The sequence below is a fragment of the Saccoglossus kowalevskii genome, chromosome 5, assembly GCF_978046115.1.
Source record: "Saccoglossus kowalevskii chromosome 5, keSacKowa6.1, whole genome shotgun sequence".
NCBI lineage: Eukaryota > Metazoa > Hemichordata > Enteropneusta > Harrimaniidae > Saccoglossus > Saccoglossus kowalevskii.
Window position 1 is genome coordinate 31,811,832 of NC_140645.1, and position 18,783 is coordinate 31,830,614.

Below are 18,783 nucleotides of genomic sequence, written 5' to 3' on the forward strand. Positions count from 1 at the left end.
GAGTCTGATTTGTGATATTTAAAATCGAATATACATGGTACTTTTTAATGTAACTGACTGCCCTCTATAATGCTCATACGAATTTTAAAGCATTAAACATTCACTGAGATCACTCAAAGCATTATTGAAGTATTGAGATTAAGATTTGATAGTCTGAGTTTGTGGGAAATTGTACTAAATGTTCAATTTTCATGTTGAAGATATTATCTTCAGCTTCTCATTTTAATTGATCAAACATAGTAAATGTTTACCAAAATGAAAATAGACAAGACTCTGGCAATTATATACCAGTTTCAATGTTATCTTTCTTTAATAAAATACTGGGGGAAAAACTAACCACACAATTCATCACCTACTTGATGATTAAGCTTGTAAACTATTTATTACAGCAAATTGATTGAGGTAACCCAACTATTGGTATATTCATAGACTTAGCATTCACCACTATTAGCCACTCTTCTTTTATAAAAACTTGAAAATTATGGATATGCGGTTCAAATGTCTAATATTTTACATGATCTTCCACAGGGCTTGGTTTTAGGACCCCTTTAATTTTTTTAAGCTTCACTGTGGAATTTTGTCCAACAGAGCTTATCATGTGAGTAATAGTCCGGCGGCATCGTCCATGTCAATTTTTTACTTTTTCGACTTCTTGAAAACTACAATTCTTATTACTTGGATACTTGGTGTATATGTACTTTTGGCAGACCTCTCTTAGATTTGTTCATTTGGTGATGAAATCTTTAATTCTCTAATTTTGATGAATATTTTTGTCATTTTTGGTAAAAAGTGATATTTTAGACTTCTTGTTGAAAACCACAATTCCTATTGCTTTGATATTATACATATAGGTACTACAGGTAGACTTCTCTCAGTTTTGTTCATTTTGTGGTACCTTCAATTCTCTAATTTTGATGAATATTTTTGGAGGAAAGTGATATTTTCCAAATTCTTGTTAAAAACTGCAAGTCCGATTGCTTTGATGTTATACATGTAGGTATCTGAGATAGACCTCTCTCAGATTTGTTCATTTTATAATGATATCTTCAGTTCTTTAATTGAAACGTACATTGCTAACAGCGGAGCAATCTCAACTGAGAGACTGCTTGTTTATTAATGATATTCCAAATTTTGTAGATGAATCTAATTTATTTCATACATATTCACATGTAAATAATATTGATCTGTCAGAAGTCACAATAAATATAATGTTAACTTGATGTACGATAAACTCCCAGCATGCATTGGGGTAAACATCCGGTTGACCTTTCATGTAGTGAACTGCGCATGTGCAGTACTTAGAGTCACATGCTCCGTGTGTTTTCTGGAGCTGTGCTGTCTGTATTTCTGTGAATGGGATTCTAATAAAGATGAAACCGTTTACCGATATTGCTGAGTTCGTACTTTATTAATAAACCAGGTTCTTTCTTAGTGTGATGCTAACAAAATAATTTTTAAAGGTAAAAATCACCATATTAATGTTACAGGATCTATTTTCATCCGAGGAGACATTCTTGACAGGATGATAATGCCCAATTTGTCAGAATAACTTTTGACAAGCATCTCACCTGGACCAAGCATATTGAAAAGTTAGTAAAACTCTTGGGAGTAACCACTGGATTCTACCAATAAATATTTTACTTCACTACAAGTTAGTACAACTCGTTTATTCTACTCTATATACCAGTAACATACTGTTAAGTTCTTAGAGATGTGGAGCAACACTTACTTGAGACTAATATTTGTGTTGAAAATTACGATTTTCACATTTATTTATTAATTGATGAAATGCACTATAAACTTTCATCTGTTAACGTCAACATAACCTAGAATGTCATGTAAGTTGGTTAAAATGTAGATTTTCTGAAGGGAAGCAAGGCAAGCAAGTTCTGTTTTCCAAAATCAACAACACAGGTTTAATTTGTGTGCCTATAAGTTTCAAAGATTAACTCAAGACAAAGCAATGTTAGGATGCGTTATCAGTAGCTATCTGACACACAATTAGTGTTTCCAAACATTTGAGTGGTTTGTCTCCGCCCCTGTTTATTTCACAGATTAGTCATTTGCATATGAATGTGTCAGACACAAGGTCACGCATCTACTGATTTTATTGAACTATGGCTATCCCATTCCTTTATTTTTTTGGTTTCTAATAGCCTTACACATTTGGATGTCCCTACACATGTTAAAACAGACTTTGATGGGAAAACAAATCGCTTGTGCAGATAAACAAGCTTGAAAATCTTTGCTGTAACTTCATCAACGTTTTCTAGGAGTTTATGTTTTTCAAAATACAAGGTCTTTAACAAAAAATAACATATACTTATTGTCGTCAGATTAACACCAAATTTCCACAGCTTTAAGGTGACGTGTCCAAACTATTTCATGGATTATTCACCAATGTGTTGTGGTTTGAGTTGGGGGCAATGTAGACTGGCGCAGTCGGAGCGATTAATTTGTTTTTGTAGTTTAAATGAAATAATTAAAAAAAATCACGAAATGGAGGTGTTAGCGCGAAATCACCTGTAACTGCGAAATCACCCCAACTGGTTTATTCTGCATGGCCCTCTATCGACACTGCAGGAACCCGTCGATTTTTCAACGGGTAATTATGTTAATGAGTGTTTTAATTGACAATCATTTAGGCCAATCACAACGTCTCTTCAACTGACCTCTGACCAAAAAGACGTCGGCTGATTGTGGCAGCCGATTTTTTTTTTATTCTACAACTAGTACGAGTTATTTTTTTAAACACTGTGATGAATTACTATTAGAAACAACGACCACGACAAACTCTAATTTCAACGTGCCGCCATGTTGGGTCTGCAGTGTGACCTTTACCATGTTGACCTCATTATGCACGTATTTACGCGCACACCTCATTATAATACGTGCAATTCATGAATATTTAATAGCAATGAATTTCCTGCAGAATAAACCAGTCGGGGTGATTTTGCGCTAACACCTCCATTTCGCATTTTTACCTTGCCCGTACCATCAAAGATGGAAGGGAAAGGTATATTAAGGGAAAAATTTTGTCCGGCGTTGTTGTTGTTGTTGTTGTCGTCGTCGTTGTTAATAATTGTTATTGTGTGCATAATAACTTTACTAATTCTATTCCAAACTTCATCAAACTTGGTCACCTTATTCATCAGTATAAAGTCTTCCCTGAGTTTGAACAACAGATGTCCTGTATGAAAATATCATGCAAAAATTGAGAAAATCTGATAAAATATTTTGACTGTTTCTACTTGACTGATCACTGGTGATACACATCAAAGGTCACTGATCTCAGTGGAAATATGCATTGTTGTATGTGTTCAATGAAGCAAATCATTTATCTTGTAATAATATCCTTGGTAATGTATCTCAGAATCCCATACTGGTTTTCAAAACCAACTCATGGAGAGATTGCACAGTCTGATACACATTTGCAAACCTACCAATAAATTCTTTACAGAAAACAAGATGTCAGAAAATCAATATAAGCACTCCTATGAACTGGGTCAAGATCTGAAGCTAATAGAAAATCTGTTTAGTTCAAAGTTATCAAATCAAAAACAGTACATAAAAAATACATAAAAAGCAAAACATTTCATCCACATTTTAAAAAGAAAATTGTTCTAAAATATATGTATTGATATTCTGTATTTGACAAACAGTTCATTCAACAAATGAAAACTCACAGGAATATGTTTCAGCTATTAGAACAGAATGATATAGTTGTTATAATACTGGTTTAAAAACGCACTTCAAAGATTGCAGTGTTTGAAGATGTAGATTCTCAGGAGGCAACAGTACTGTTGACTTCTCCCTCCACTGTACACCAACTAACTATTTAAGTTGATTTGCATACAAAGCAGAGCTTGCAACATGATAGCTATTCATAAAGGGTGTTTTTTTTTTACTTTTCATATAATACAGTAGTCACACAATGAGGCAGTTCATATTTGTCTCAGTGAATCATTAATTTTTGACAGACACCTGTACAAAATACTTGGACAAAAGCCAGCTAAGATTTTTTGTTATCTTGCATGTTTTATGAATCTATTCACGTCTAAATGCAGCACTTTTTTTTTGCGATGAGGCATTTGTTTTTATACTAAAATATCTGAATTACTTTGAATAAAGCTGGAAATTATGTCCTTTAAAATAATTAAACAAATAATGCACCAATGTTTTTGTAAGATATTTACATCTTTTAAGGACATTTGGTAGACTGATTCCCCACTGTTGGTTCAACCCCAAAACATGTTTGTATTCAAAATTAATTATGACAATGCATATTTATATTGAAACAAACTATGATAAAGGAAATTATATTATATAACAAAGGGCAAGGTCACCAGAGTTCAACTATGTTTTTTTAATTTTATTTAAACTACAAAATCAAATTAATCGCCTCGACTGCGCCAGTCTAGGGGCAATGCGACTAAAACAGAAATTAAAATTCAGGACACTACTTTTCAAAACACGTTGCTTGAAAAAAAACTGACCAGACACATTCAATTTACCAGACTATTGAACAACTAGGAAAAGTTAAAAAAAAAACTTCTTATCACCAGCATAAATGCGTAATTATTTTTTTTTACAAAAAAAGTAATTTTTCACTGTTGATTAAGTAACACACCGTAGAATGCAGATACGGGCATGGCAAACACACCTTTGAAAAACTTGAAGTCCGGCGATTCCAAAAATATATACTTCCCTGGGTCTATTTGTAGTCATTTGGTCACAATTAGAAGATGAAAACAAACAAGTATGCAAATAATAGTCCTGCTACCTTAAACTGTCTCCTTATCATTGAAATAAATTATAGTTACCCTCTGCGCACTCAGTCCCATTATTTGCACATTTGAAAATCTTAATATATATAAATTGCACAAACTCTCTATAGGATCTTTCATCCATGAACTACTCCATAAATCTGCAGCTCATTGTCTCATTGTCTCTCTATCTTAAATTTAATGATTACTATGATTATACTACAATTATACCTATACAATTATATGTAAACTATCTCAACTCAGGTGTTAAAGCCTGGAACAATATTCCTGAAAACATTCCTAGCATCAAATATTTACAGAATTTCAGAAAATTCTTCATTAATTTAAATAATATTATTTTGCATTCAAAACGGTAAATATAGCGACAGTTGCCCTCTGATGTTGTTTGACTATTTCTTAGAAGACTACTGTTTCTGAGGTTCAGACTAGACTTGTTCTGCTATTTTCTGTTCCCCTTTTATCCATATTTCTTTATATTCCTCTCATATTCAAAGAATATGTATAACTTATTATTATACATCTGTCATCGTAACACCATAAGTTACAGTGTACCATAATTTTGCTGTATTGCACTGGGTATTTCCATCCCACCATATTAGGAAACACGAATTCCAAATATTAAAAATTAAACCTAAGTGAACATGTAAAGTAACAACAGATTGTTTCCTTGACAGATTCTTGAAATTAAATCATCAAAATAGTACAACTAAAAAGTCTGTACAACATACCTAGAACAGATAAATAAAAACATTGTAGTTTAATATTTGTCCGGACTTTGAGCCCTTGAAAGTAAGTGATCCAGCCCTTACATACGCCAACGATTGAAATTTGTTTAATTGCTATCAAATTATCGCTCGAAAAAAAAAAATTTCATTTGTGATACGTGCTTTTGATACAAACCGAAGATCGCGATCAACCCTACACAAAACCACGCCATTTTGTCTTCCTTGTCCTCGTTCGGCAAAAACAAAAAACTCACATATTTACTATTTGTTTAATGAGTGCATTTTTGTTTAAAAATATCAAACAAGAATAAACACTAAGTAAAATAGAAATCAACTGCTTTGTTTTATTTGAGTAAGATGGAAACCATGCGAAAACAAATGTGAAACATTACTGTCTGCTCGAGGAGAAGATACTGGGAGTCGTGTGCAAAGAGATTGTTTACAAATTAGATCACATTGGAAGTGCTTTCAGTCACATTGTGTAGCTCCAATGCGTAAAATAGAAAATTTATATCTTGAATAAAACTGACAAACTTCCTTGCTGTTGCTGTCGGGTGTCTGCCTTATACAGTGTAGACACGGGGATTCAGCTTTCCTTTTCTCTGCTCTAGTGTTGCAATAGCGGTGAAGGTCAGTACTGGGTTGAACCGACAGCCATGGCCACTATATTTTGAATGATCATAAATAATTTTTGAACACATTAGTAGTGATCACTGTGATTATTATATAAATTTCTTGCAAAGTCTGGAACGATACTGAAAAAGAATCGTTGATTTCCTTCAATATTCATGCTTGAAATTAGGCCGAAGTATCCACAGGTGAATAATAATAATAATAATAACTTTATTGCATCCTTAGAAATACAATATTTCTATCAGTTAATAGCAATAAAGATTAGTTGTGATAACTACTACTACAAAAAAAAAGTTAGTTGTTAAAAAAAAAAAAAAAAAAAAAAAGATAAAGCAAGTGTTACATATCAAATGGCATTTTTATTTCTTGATTGAAATGCATTATGAATATAGTTGCCAATACGAATACGAGGTGAATACGAGTATCCAGATAATAAGTTAGGATCAATCAGTTCACACGAATTGTTCTGTTTTGATTCATCATTGCAAAAAAATGGCCTGGAAAAAGCCCAGCTTGAGGAAGACAGTACCGTGGAAAGAAAGAACAGTATCAGACCCGATACCCTTAAAAGACCTGATGAGAACACTGCAGAATCACGGGCGAAACAAAAGTTACACGGCTATTGTGATTTGTCTAAGTGACCCAGGCCCGAGGAGAACACTGTACATGTAACCAGCACACTTACGAATCAAGATTGGCAGAAAGTTGTACGGCATCTGTCTTCGATTTTGTCTATTGATGAATATTACGCACAAAGTGAAATTGAACTTGCATTCATGTAAATCGGAAAGGGTACTACTTTTTCGTCAAACTGAAAAAATGGCTGCGTCACTCTTGTAACTGCGCATGTGTACTCCCCATACTCGCATATATTTGATGTCATTAGTCGCTGTATCTGCTCAAATAACATCCAAATTTGCAGACCTTCCAATGAAATATTACCAGTTTTTTTTTTGCAACAGAATATTAAAGTTATTGCAATATGCAAATTAGGCTACTCACCCTAGTCAAATATTTGTTAAGAAATTTTAAAGACTCTAAGTTATAAATTAATTAATGCAATAATTGACTAATTAATATGCATGGAATTGCACCAAAATCTAATCATCACATCTACTCATCATATATTAGCTGTGTGCTAAATTTCATTTGAATTGAAATTGTAGATCTTGAGTTATCAGTGGAACAAATTTTAGTCTCAGAGTCACAGACATCGGTACCACATAAGCTCCGTTTCATGGGAGCTAAAAATTAGGCATCACAGCTTCTCAATCTATGTGTGGTATTATATTTTAAGAACTTCAGCTCAATACAGAGTATGTCTTAAAAGTGTGAGATAAAGCAATTGACAAGTTGTATCATAAATTTTACTCATTCCCTCAATACACCTTTATATTCTGCTGCAAAGAGCCATCTTTGAGATAAACTGGTCAAACTGGTTACATGTGTGATGTGTATGGATGGAGACATGCGCATGGCTCGTTTAGTGACTAAACATGTAAATTTTGTCATAACTGAAATATGATCAATATGAATGTTTTTTACTGTGAACCGATAGTTTCATGCATTTTCGTGTTAAAGTCAAATTTGAGGATTTTGCAGTTTTAATTCTCCCAACCTTACTGTGGCAATGCATGAGATTTGTTTCTCCACTAAACCACTATGGAAAGACAGATGATTGGACAGAACGCAAATAAATAGTCCCTGATCCAGGACTTATCGGTAGTCCAACACAGAGACTGACAATTAGTACATAATTAATTTATTTTTGTGTTTAATCCTTTTGCATTTTTTTTTTTTTAAAATCGTTGGCTAAACATTCAAGCCTATCAGTGTTGTCTTATGCACAAAGTTGAGCAGTCAAATTTCATTGCAATACTCTTGGTATACAATAGGCATAAGTAAGTAAGTAAGTAAGTATATTGAATGAATATTTATACAATTTACCAATTCTATTGAATGTATTCCGATTGAATAAAATTGAAATGTTTTTAGATGACATCATTGCGCACTGTAATCGTTGATCAGCTGGTTCGATTCAAACTTCCATTTGAAATTTATAAATATTTATAAAGATGACGAGTACAGTGAAAGGCCCAAAGGTAGAGCTTTTTTATTAATATATGTATAAAAAAGTGTAAAAGCTGTCCATCAGCTTTTATTTAAATTCAAATTCAATCAATTGTGATTAGCTCAACAGCTGAACATTGTCCATGCCCATATTGCTCACACATGCCTCCATGCGACATAGCACATACCATTTCTGGATTGTTCAATATGAACTCTAACATCTATTTTGATTTATAAAAATACATATTTATCAAATGTCTATAAAGACCACAGCTTTATGCCCTTTACTGTATACATTAAAAAATAAATTGAAAAAATGTAAAAAAAAATTACAGAAAGTCAAAAATATTTCCACTACATATTATTACATTGAAGAAAAAATAGTCGATACATCACTTTTATAAATTGATTGCTGTTTTGTGGACAATTACATGACAAATTTGATGCCTGAAACACATTGTGAATTTTAATCCTAAAAATGGATGCCAAAATCAACTTCTGTTACTGTTCATGTTATTATTTTTTTCAAAAATGTTTATCAAGAAATGTAGCCAATAGGAAATTGTGTTCACCAGGTAAAAAATATTGAACCAACATATTGTAGAAAAAAATATGGTGTTTCAAGTATTCATCCTTGATTCAAATTAATGTGGCTTGAGGTTAAATTTTAAAATTTCAATAATGCACTTAATGTGGCCAGATTACAGATGCAGAGCTTGTGTTAACTTTATCCTTTTCATCACCAGTTCCCTTTTTTCATCATAAATTCAGAAAATAGTTTGGTTTATAGTCTGCACTTTCTTTCAGAAGATTTTAACAAAAATAGCCAAATTTTTTGAGTAAAAAATGAAAATTGACAACAATTTTGTATGTTGGCTCTAAAATTAGGGTTTATTTCCAGAAATATTGAAGAATATAAGAAAAAAGTGCAGAATAATTTGGGCAAGAAAGCTTGGTGGTGAAAAGATTAAGGTTGTAGTCAGAATTTATTCATTTTGCTGTAAATTTGTACTCCAGCCTAGTTTTTGAGAAAATGCTGGTTGTATTTTAGTAGATAGTTTGACAATATTATACTACTTTTAACATAAGGAAGAGATATTATGCCATATCTCAAGTTGTTGGCTGGTAACCTAGGCTGAAATAATAATATATTGTTAATGATGGGAAACTTTTTGTTGTCCTGAATTATTTCAAAAATCTGAGTTTTTAAAAGTGACAAAAATGCAACTTTGTATTCTGTGGACTTGTCGGTTTTTGAAAAATATTAGGACAAGTTTCTCAAAAAACGCAAAAAATGCTATTTCATCGTGTCATTGGACAACAGCTCCATGGATGTACATAATAAACCAATGAAAATAGTTGCGATTTATGACCACCTTTCTTAAAAATTAAGAGTAGGCTTCTACCTTAAAACTTACTTATGTTGCTTATACATATGTACTATGTCCGTCAAGGCAAGTGAGTTACTATTCAATTGCCCGAATGTCAATTTTACTTGTTCCGAGCTGTAAAATTACCCTTAGTCGTGAAATTACTTCAATAATGGAGAAATGCAGACGACAGTTTGTACTACCAGAAATGAGATAGTAATACCAGATTGGACCCGTGTACATAACTTATATAAAAGTAATAGAATTACTTACTTTAATAACTAATTGTGAGTGTCATATCCCTTATGAAACAAACTCTCCTTTCTTTATCATTCTTCTGTGTACAAATGACAGCTACTGGAAATATAATATTCTCCGACATCTTGTTTGTTGTCTGCACTAATATAACACTTTGTCATACCAGAGGTACATTAATGTACCTCTGGTTATACTTAATGTACAGCCCTTCAAAGAAATACAAGTCTTTCTCGCGGTACTATACTCGGACCATCGTAAAAAAACAAGTCATTGTCAATGACACGTCCCTGTTCCGTTCATATTTGAGTGACATATACATTCAAAGCAGATCATGACCGAAATGCACCTGCATATGTACAACACATTGTGCTAAATCTGAACAAAATCCATCCATGCATGACTGAGATCCGGTTCTGGAATTGTGAAAATACGTGATTTTGATGCATTTTCGGCCTTAAAATGGCCATCATTCCACTATTGTTAAGCAGATCATGAAACAAATGCACATATCTATTTGTGACATGATGTACCATGTGTGCGTGAAGTTTGAACTTGATCAATCCAGACATGTCTTAGATACAGATCCAGAACTGAATTCTTTAACAAAATGGCCGCCAGTCGGCCATTTCGAACTTGATCCGAAAAAAAAAAGTTGTGCATCAAGGTCCTATTATGTTTAATGTATGTACAAATTTGAACAAAATCCATCCATGCATAACTGAGATACGGGTCCGGAATGGTGAAAATGTGCGATTTCAATGCATTTTCGGCCTTAAAGTGGCCCCCATTTGGCTATCGTTAATGAGATCATGAAACAAATGCACATACATATTTGTGACATGATGTACCTTGTGTGTGTGAAGTTTGAACTCGATCAATCCAGACATGTCTCGGATACGGATCCAGAACTGAATTCTTTAAAACAAAATGGCCGCCAGTCGGCCATTTCGAACTCGATCCGAAAAAAAAAATGACGTGCATCAAGGTCCTATTATGTTTAATGTATGTACCAAATTTGAATGAAATCCGTCCATGCATAACTGAGATCCGGGTCCGGAATGGTGAAAATGTGCGATTTCAATGCATTTTCGGCCTTAAAGCGGCCCCCATTTGGCTATCGTTAATGAGATCATGAAACAAATGCACATACATATTTGTGACATGATGTACCTTGTGTGTGTGAAGTTTGAACTCGATCAATCCAGACATGTCTCGGATACGGATCCAGAACTGAATTCTTTAAAACAAAATGGCCGCCAGTCGGCCATTTCGAACTCGATCCGAAAAAAAAAATGACGTGCATCAAGGTCCTATTATGTTTAATGTATGTACCAAATTTGAATGAAATCCGTCCATGCATAACTGAGATCCGGGTCCGGAATGGTGAAAATGTGCGATTTCAATGCATTTTCGGCCTTAAAGCGGCCGCCATTTGGCTATCGTTAATGAGATCATGAAACAAATGCACATACATATTTGTGACATGATGTACCTTGTGTGTGTGAAGTTTGAACTCGATCAATCCAAACATGTCTCAGATACGGATCCAGAACTGAATTCTTTAAAACAAAATGGCCGCCAGTCGGCCATTTCGAACCCGATCCAAAAAAAAAAATGACGTGCATCAAGGTCCTATTATGTTTAATGTATGTACCAAATTTGAACGAAATCCGTCCATGCATAACTGAGATCCGGGTCCGGAATGGTGAAAATGTGCGATTTTGATGCATTTTCGGCCTTAAAATGGCCGCTATTCGGCTATCGTTAATCAGATCATGAAAAAAATGCATGTGCATATGTCCCATATAATGTGTGATGTATGAGTGAAGTTTGAACTTAATCGGTCCATGCATGTTCGAGATACAGGTGATCACGGACGCACAGACGCACGGACGCACGGACGCACACAGGGCAAAACATAAGTCCCCGTTTTCGGACTGCGTCCGAACGGGGACTAAAAAACTCCCAACAATCGAAAGAACAAGGGCACAATAATTATCGATAATCACTGTAAGTCAGCTGCAAATACTGCGGTTAAAATATCCAGTCCTTGCTTGATGGTGGTACAGGTGTTTGGTCGTCCGCTACCGACATGCGCGCGCATGTTTCTATTTGAGATGACGCAAAGTTTATTTTTAGAATTAGTACGCGATCTGACATTCCTGTTCCCGGATAGACGAAATGTGCTAGGACCGATAAACATATAAAGTATAATACTATTCATTGCCAGCATTACATACATCACAATAATCCAAAATAAAAAGAAACGCATTTTATTATTTTGTGTATTCCATTTGGCCTTAATTTTGACAAAGTTTGACAAAACAGACGGCTTTTGATTGCTTTCGTGGGAATGTTGTCAGTTCTTCATCGCAATTTGAATAGACGTGATTGACTTAATCATACGAATGCAGTTTTATACGGGTTATCATGATATTTTACGAAAGCCGTTAACTTTCAAAGCCCGGGGGACTCACCTGGATCTTGGGTGGAATTTTCTCGCAAAAGATTGGCATTGGGGGGCGCTTTTAATTTGACAAAAGCAAAGCGCGTTTTTCGGCAAGAAACTATAGTATACCTACATTTTGCAGAATGACCGAAAGTCATAAAAAAAACAGCGAGGCATACCTATACACCCATGGTTTCAAAAACAATCTGGAAGCTTACAGACAAATTCGTTACCAATAAAACGTATTTCGCTGAAGAGACGATTCAGTGAAAATAAAAAATCCAGCGAAAATACACTTTTCTTATTTCACATCCAACTCCCAAAAAATCAGTGAAAATGAATTCCATACAAAATACCCAAAATGTCTATTCATCGAAAATTAATTCCAGCTAAAATAAAATATTTTACCGCAGTACTTCAGTATTCCCATGACCGAAACAAGGATTTCAGTTGTCCACAAGTGTTACGATTCGAAACAGTGCCCATTTTGTACATTCAAGTTGAGTATTACGAACATTTTATACAATATCAAATGTCAAATCCTCACCTTGAGACTGCGCTTCTAACTGTGAGTCTTGAATGTTCTCAACCAATGTCAACTTTACATGTAATTTTCAATGCAAATTAATTGTTAAACAGTGACAAGAGTCACTTGATTTGGTTTGCATGACATGGAAACGCATCTGATATCATGATGTTTATACCCTGATTATTGCTTTGTTTATTTTTAGTTCATGGCTTTGTTTCAGTCTAATTTGTGTTTGTCAATAATTTTGTAACAACTCATTTGCAAAGAAGTACTCGCAGCAATTTTACCCCGAGTATTTACAAATCTGGAGAATTCAATAAAATCGCATTCAGAACAGCCCAGTAGTAATAGTTTGTTTTGATGATGGTGGGTTATCAGTGTGCTTGTTTTTCATACTGGGAAAATAGGGTCCTGATTGGACGGTATTCTCCGAATACATGTATTTTATGTAATCTTTTCACCCCACGGAATTCATTGCGAGATATGTCAGACATAAAACGCTTGAACGGATATTAATTTGGAGAATGTCTCGGTGTTTGGAGATACTGGTAATCGCCATTTCAGAAAAAGTGCCTCTAGTAGCTGTTCAAGAAAACAAATTCCCGACCCTGAACAATCCCGCCCGACGAACATTACATTCCTTTCCAAATATAGATTGTGCATATTAGTAGTCTTTATAACATATTGCATTTGTTAAAATAAACATTTTTTCCCCGCATTTTAAAGAAATTTATGGAATCAACCCAAAATATATAAATGTGTCTGGGTACTTTTCGTTTTCATTAAGGATTAATAAAATGGCTAAAAAGAAGAATAAATATTGGGCTCTCCAGATCAAATAACTATTGTTTTTTCATGACTTTGAGTTTGTTTGGTTGAATCCGGGAGTATTAGTTCCTTTTCGACTCTTTTCAAACAGGGAATTTACGATATGTATACACAATCATGAGATTCAGATATCCGGAATTACTCACAACTTGACAAGTACATTGTAACAAGAACTTTTAAGACACAAGTTTCCAGCTGCAAGTCTACCTGTTTCCACATGCGTTACATACCACAATGAGGGTGGTATTTGGATCAGTATTATATGGATTACTGTAAGAAAAGTGAAAAACACAACCCTTGAAATGCACTACATGTGTAACTCTTTCACCAAAGACTCCTGTAAAATACCAGGACGATTTGCAGCGTTTCCAGCCTCAGCTCCGACGATTCGAGGTGCTCTGACTTCTAATACTGGACGATTTGATGTGTTCTCCGTCAGATGATGATCAGAGTACAATCACATAATCCAAATACTTTTCTTGCACCATTTTAACTACGATTATAAGAAATTCCCCTGGACTGATTCAGCGGGGAAGATATACAAAGTTCCACGTTGTCTTATCCGTATATGTTTCATGTCCTAACACCCTTCCCCTTTCCCTGCATCACATTGCATGCACTGTATGTCTACCTTGCATTTTTTTAAAACAAATCTCCCGCGCCATCCCCATATATTTCTTCAAACGGCCTACCCCTTACATCAGTACTATTTTCCAAGTACCCTGCATTATGTAGTACATCATGTTTATCAGGTTATCAAAGTTAAGGTAGACCACTACTCAAAATATATTGTCATTTTCTCTTACTCGTGTGGTCGGCATTTAATGTTACAAAGATTGATGAACAATTGCATGAAAAATGTTGGATTACCGTATCCAATTATGTACAAGTTATGTACAAAATAGATTGAAAAACGCATATTTTGTCTGTTTTAGGACATCTTCCCATTGTTTTGTATAGAAATAATTTGTCACTCAGGCTCTGTGTGCATTATTTGGCAATGGTTCTTGAAAAACAGATTGACAGTGAGCAAAGGAAACCACACACTGTTGACCAATACCAAAACAATAATGAGACAGAGTTTAACGAGAATTAGTGTCAATGCTAAAAATGTACATAATAAGTCAAAAACGCACGAGATTCGGTAAGTGGTGAGCGAAGTTAGCGAACAAGTAATCAAAGTTAAGTAATCGAGATTGTGTTCACAAAATCAGATCTTTGTCGCAAGAGCACAGGGAGCCCAGGAACTATGATCAACTGTACGCACTCCCCATGAGCGGGGATGGGGGTGGGTGGTGTGGCTGGTATCTAGTGTGAAGAAATAGAAATAGTCTATGTAGCAATATTTGTTTTTCTGTATTCGTTTTCGGGGGGGGGGTGATTTCACCGGCCGACTGTGCATAACTATCAATCACGCTGTGTCGTTTTTATAGTTTTTTTACAGTGAATTTCACGAGGGGGTGAGCAGAATTCATTTCTCGCGATTCAGAGTAGAGTGGGTGTTTTACATTTGAAATTGAGGGGAATCTTTCCAGGTACATAAGATTTTCTTTTCAATAAAACGCTATATGCATTTCAATGACACGTTTTAGAATTGCTCTCTGATTTTTAAATATAAATATTATTTAATAGTAGAGTTTTCTATCCATTCATTTTAATTATAGTGTGGTCCTGATCGGTTTTAAGGAACAGCTTGCCCAATGTACAAACGAACGCCAAGTTCCGTTCTGAGGTGTTTGTCGCCAGGGTAATGTCCTTCCATAGGGGTATTTCTTAAGCTGTAATCAATTGTTTTTATTTTCGTAATAATGTAATTTGAATAAATTAAAAACGTAAATTCGTAGACATGGAAAAGTTGTAAAATGTAATCAGCTATTTTATTCATCCGTAATTTGTACGAAGATCTTATTTTTTGTAAGCATTTTCAACATTAAATGTAATTCGTGCGCAATTTCCAATTTTGATTCTTGAACACAAATTATCAAGTACATGTATATTATAAAATTGTAAAATGTAATTAGGAATTTGCTTTATCTGTAAAAAAAAAAAAAAAACTATTTTTTACTGCAATTGAAACTTTCCTTTTTATTTCTTGTAACATGTACCAGCTATCCCCCTTGCCTCCCTCTCTGTAGGGCTATGCTTTAACATAGTTGACAACCTAACACAAAACACTCCCAAAGTAACCCCCACTCTCAAGTTATAGTTCGCAAATCCAGCAATGAAAGGATATTTTCAGATTGTATGCAGTAATTTTAATTCAGGTACTAATTTAATGTTACGTTGCATGTGTCACAATGTAGAAGATTGTCACTCAGTCCAGTCACGGTTACTTAAAAAGCTTTTTAGTAACCGTGGTCCAGTCTAGATTGGCAAAATCGGGACTTCTTTTTTGTTTAATTTTTCAAAAAGAAATAATTATTTGTTCTTTTGGTCCTTTAGCGTGATCGAGAAAACTAACCTGACTTCTAATTTCTTTCGCAGTCAAGCTAGTGTTCGCGATCACGTTAAAAGAGCTGAATTGACAATTAATTATATTTTGTTTTGTAAAAATAAAAAGAAGTCCAGACTTTTCCAGTCTAAGTCCGGTTATGTAGCATCGACGTTGAGTGTGTATAGGACGTAGTCTCTCGATCTCAACATGAAGCACATCACCTGTATTTCGATTTACTGGCATTTCTAACTCGTGTATAACATTGTTTATAAAATGAAAACAGCATGTTTGGATGAAATTCCGGAGCTTTAACTGTAGAAAAAAATGGCTGTAAACTGATTTCAGTGGGTCAAGCAGCCAAGAATACCAACATTTCTGATATAGGTGAAACCACACATTTTGCACAGTTGGTAAAGTTGAAGCCTCGCGTGTTCCTGCAGAAAGATCAACTTCCCATTTGTCAGACCACTTTGTTTTTCCCGAGACTTATTCAGACCACAGGTTGACTTCATACAGTCATGTTTATTTGTTTTCTCAAAAAAATAAAATGTTATGGGAGTGTAAATGACAAAACCTACTTTTTCTAGACCACAGGTTGCTTTATGCATGGACGTACATACCACATGATAAACCACTGAGTTAAGCGGATTAAAAAAGCACTCGAGAAAGTTTACTTTTGGCGTTGCGTATTAAAATCTTCTTCAAACCTTTGTTTTACCAATGAAATAATCGGATAAAATATGATAAAACAAGGTTAAAGAAATTGGTTGAGTCTTGCCTTCATTAAAAGGGGTGTGTACATCGCGCGAAAAATATTATACTAGTACATCATACTATTTACCAATTTCAATGCGCACTCAAAAACGGAGAGACAAGCATGCACAGAGGGCATAATTACGTCCATGATTTATGTGAATCCTCATTCATCACCCCCGCCCAGATGGTAAGTTGCGATTACAGCCATGTGAACTTGCACGTGAATTTTAAGCTGACCAGACCACTCAGCTGGCTTTGTTATATTATTGCTTATTATTTGCCGTATTTACCAAAGTCTGATTACTCCACGCAATTTAGATATGTTTTGAATGCAACCTAAGTTACCTTCAACCAGCTAAAAGTTCGAATTTCATGTAAAAAATGCATTTTACACGCGTTGTGTACGTCGCTACGAGTCCCATATCGAACAGGACATGGCGCGACGACCACCGCCCTTTAAGTTTTGCTCAAACATCTTTCAATATCGCTGTAAGAATGAATTTATTGAAATACAGACGCTATGATCCAGTAGTGGAGTCTAAGCACTTATACAAGACTTTGTTTAAACCAGTCCCTCTGGTTTAAACTGGTCAAGCTGCTTCAGTCTTGAAAGTAATTTCGACCCGAGGAGCAAAATCCTCTCACCGTAGAGGGCGCAATTTACAGTACAAAAAGGGGCTATTCGAGATACAAGATTAGAGATATTTGTTTGGAGTAATCATTTTCGTCCATTATTAGGCAATGATATTGAATATCCAGGGTAACTTTGGGCACAGTAACAGCCAAATTAAGTACAAATTGGCTATCAAACCATTTGTGTTCCGGATCTTTGAGCACAAGATTTTTACAACTTCATAGAGTACAAGACACTCAACTCGTAGGCAAGTTTATCAGGCAAATGCTTGAGCAAGTATGTAACTCTACAAATCTGAAGGCGGCTTTCTGATCAAAACTTGCAGTATTTGATAAGCTTAGTCATAAATTTTGTGTTGTACAAGGATCATCACAAGATATTGAGACTTTAATCTAGTGACGTCAAAAGATCGAATAAAAAAACTTGTGTGCTTTAGTTTGGGGGTTTTGACCTCAAAAATTTCCATTCTACAATAGCGTTTTTTTCCTGTTAATGAAGTAAAAAAAAAAAAAATATTGGAGTATTTTCAGTTCGTTATTTCTCCATGCAATCATAGACAAAAATAACAGAAAATAAAAAAAAAACACATCTAAGAGAAAATTGTTTGCTTCGAGTGTAAATATGTGCGTCAAATGAGGTCAATTTCAGGGCATGGACCTAGAGCATGTGCAGAATCCAGAAAAGTAGTATGCACATGCGTATATTTCTTCATTATTACAACTAAGTGCAAGGCCATACTACTGTTCGATTATCAATTTGTATTTAATGGTTAATGTAGTCTGGCGCCATGATAAATATTTATAAATTAAGTTTCAGTGGGGGCGAGGGGTTTTGGGAAAAAACTAAAGGAATTCAGTTTTTTTATCCGACATTAATGCTAATGTTAAGTTACGCTTGGATTGTTCCATACAATACAACAGTAATAAGGTTAAGATCACAACTTTATTCGCTATAACTGTTACAAACTACAGGGGGAAACACTAAGCACTAAACTCTAAAATTGTCAAGATTTACAAAATTATTTATAAACTTCTCATTACATCATGCAAATTAGAGCATATCAAATGATTCTTTTAATTTGCCATCCTGATTAAAATACATGTCAATAAAACACCTTGATTAATAGCAAGTTTAAAGTATTTAATATAATTGAAGACAATAATTGAATGTTGTATCACTATTTTTACAAGTGTGGTTTATGAGAACAGAAACAACTGAACATATAATCCTTTAAAATACAGAACTGCAAGTCAAAATCTAATGAAATTGAATTTCATCTTGTAAATGAGAAGTTAACAAAAATAAATACC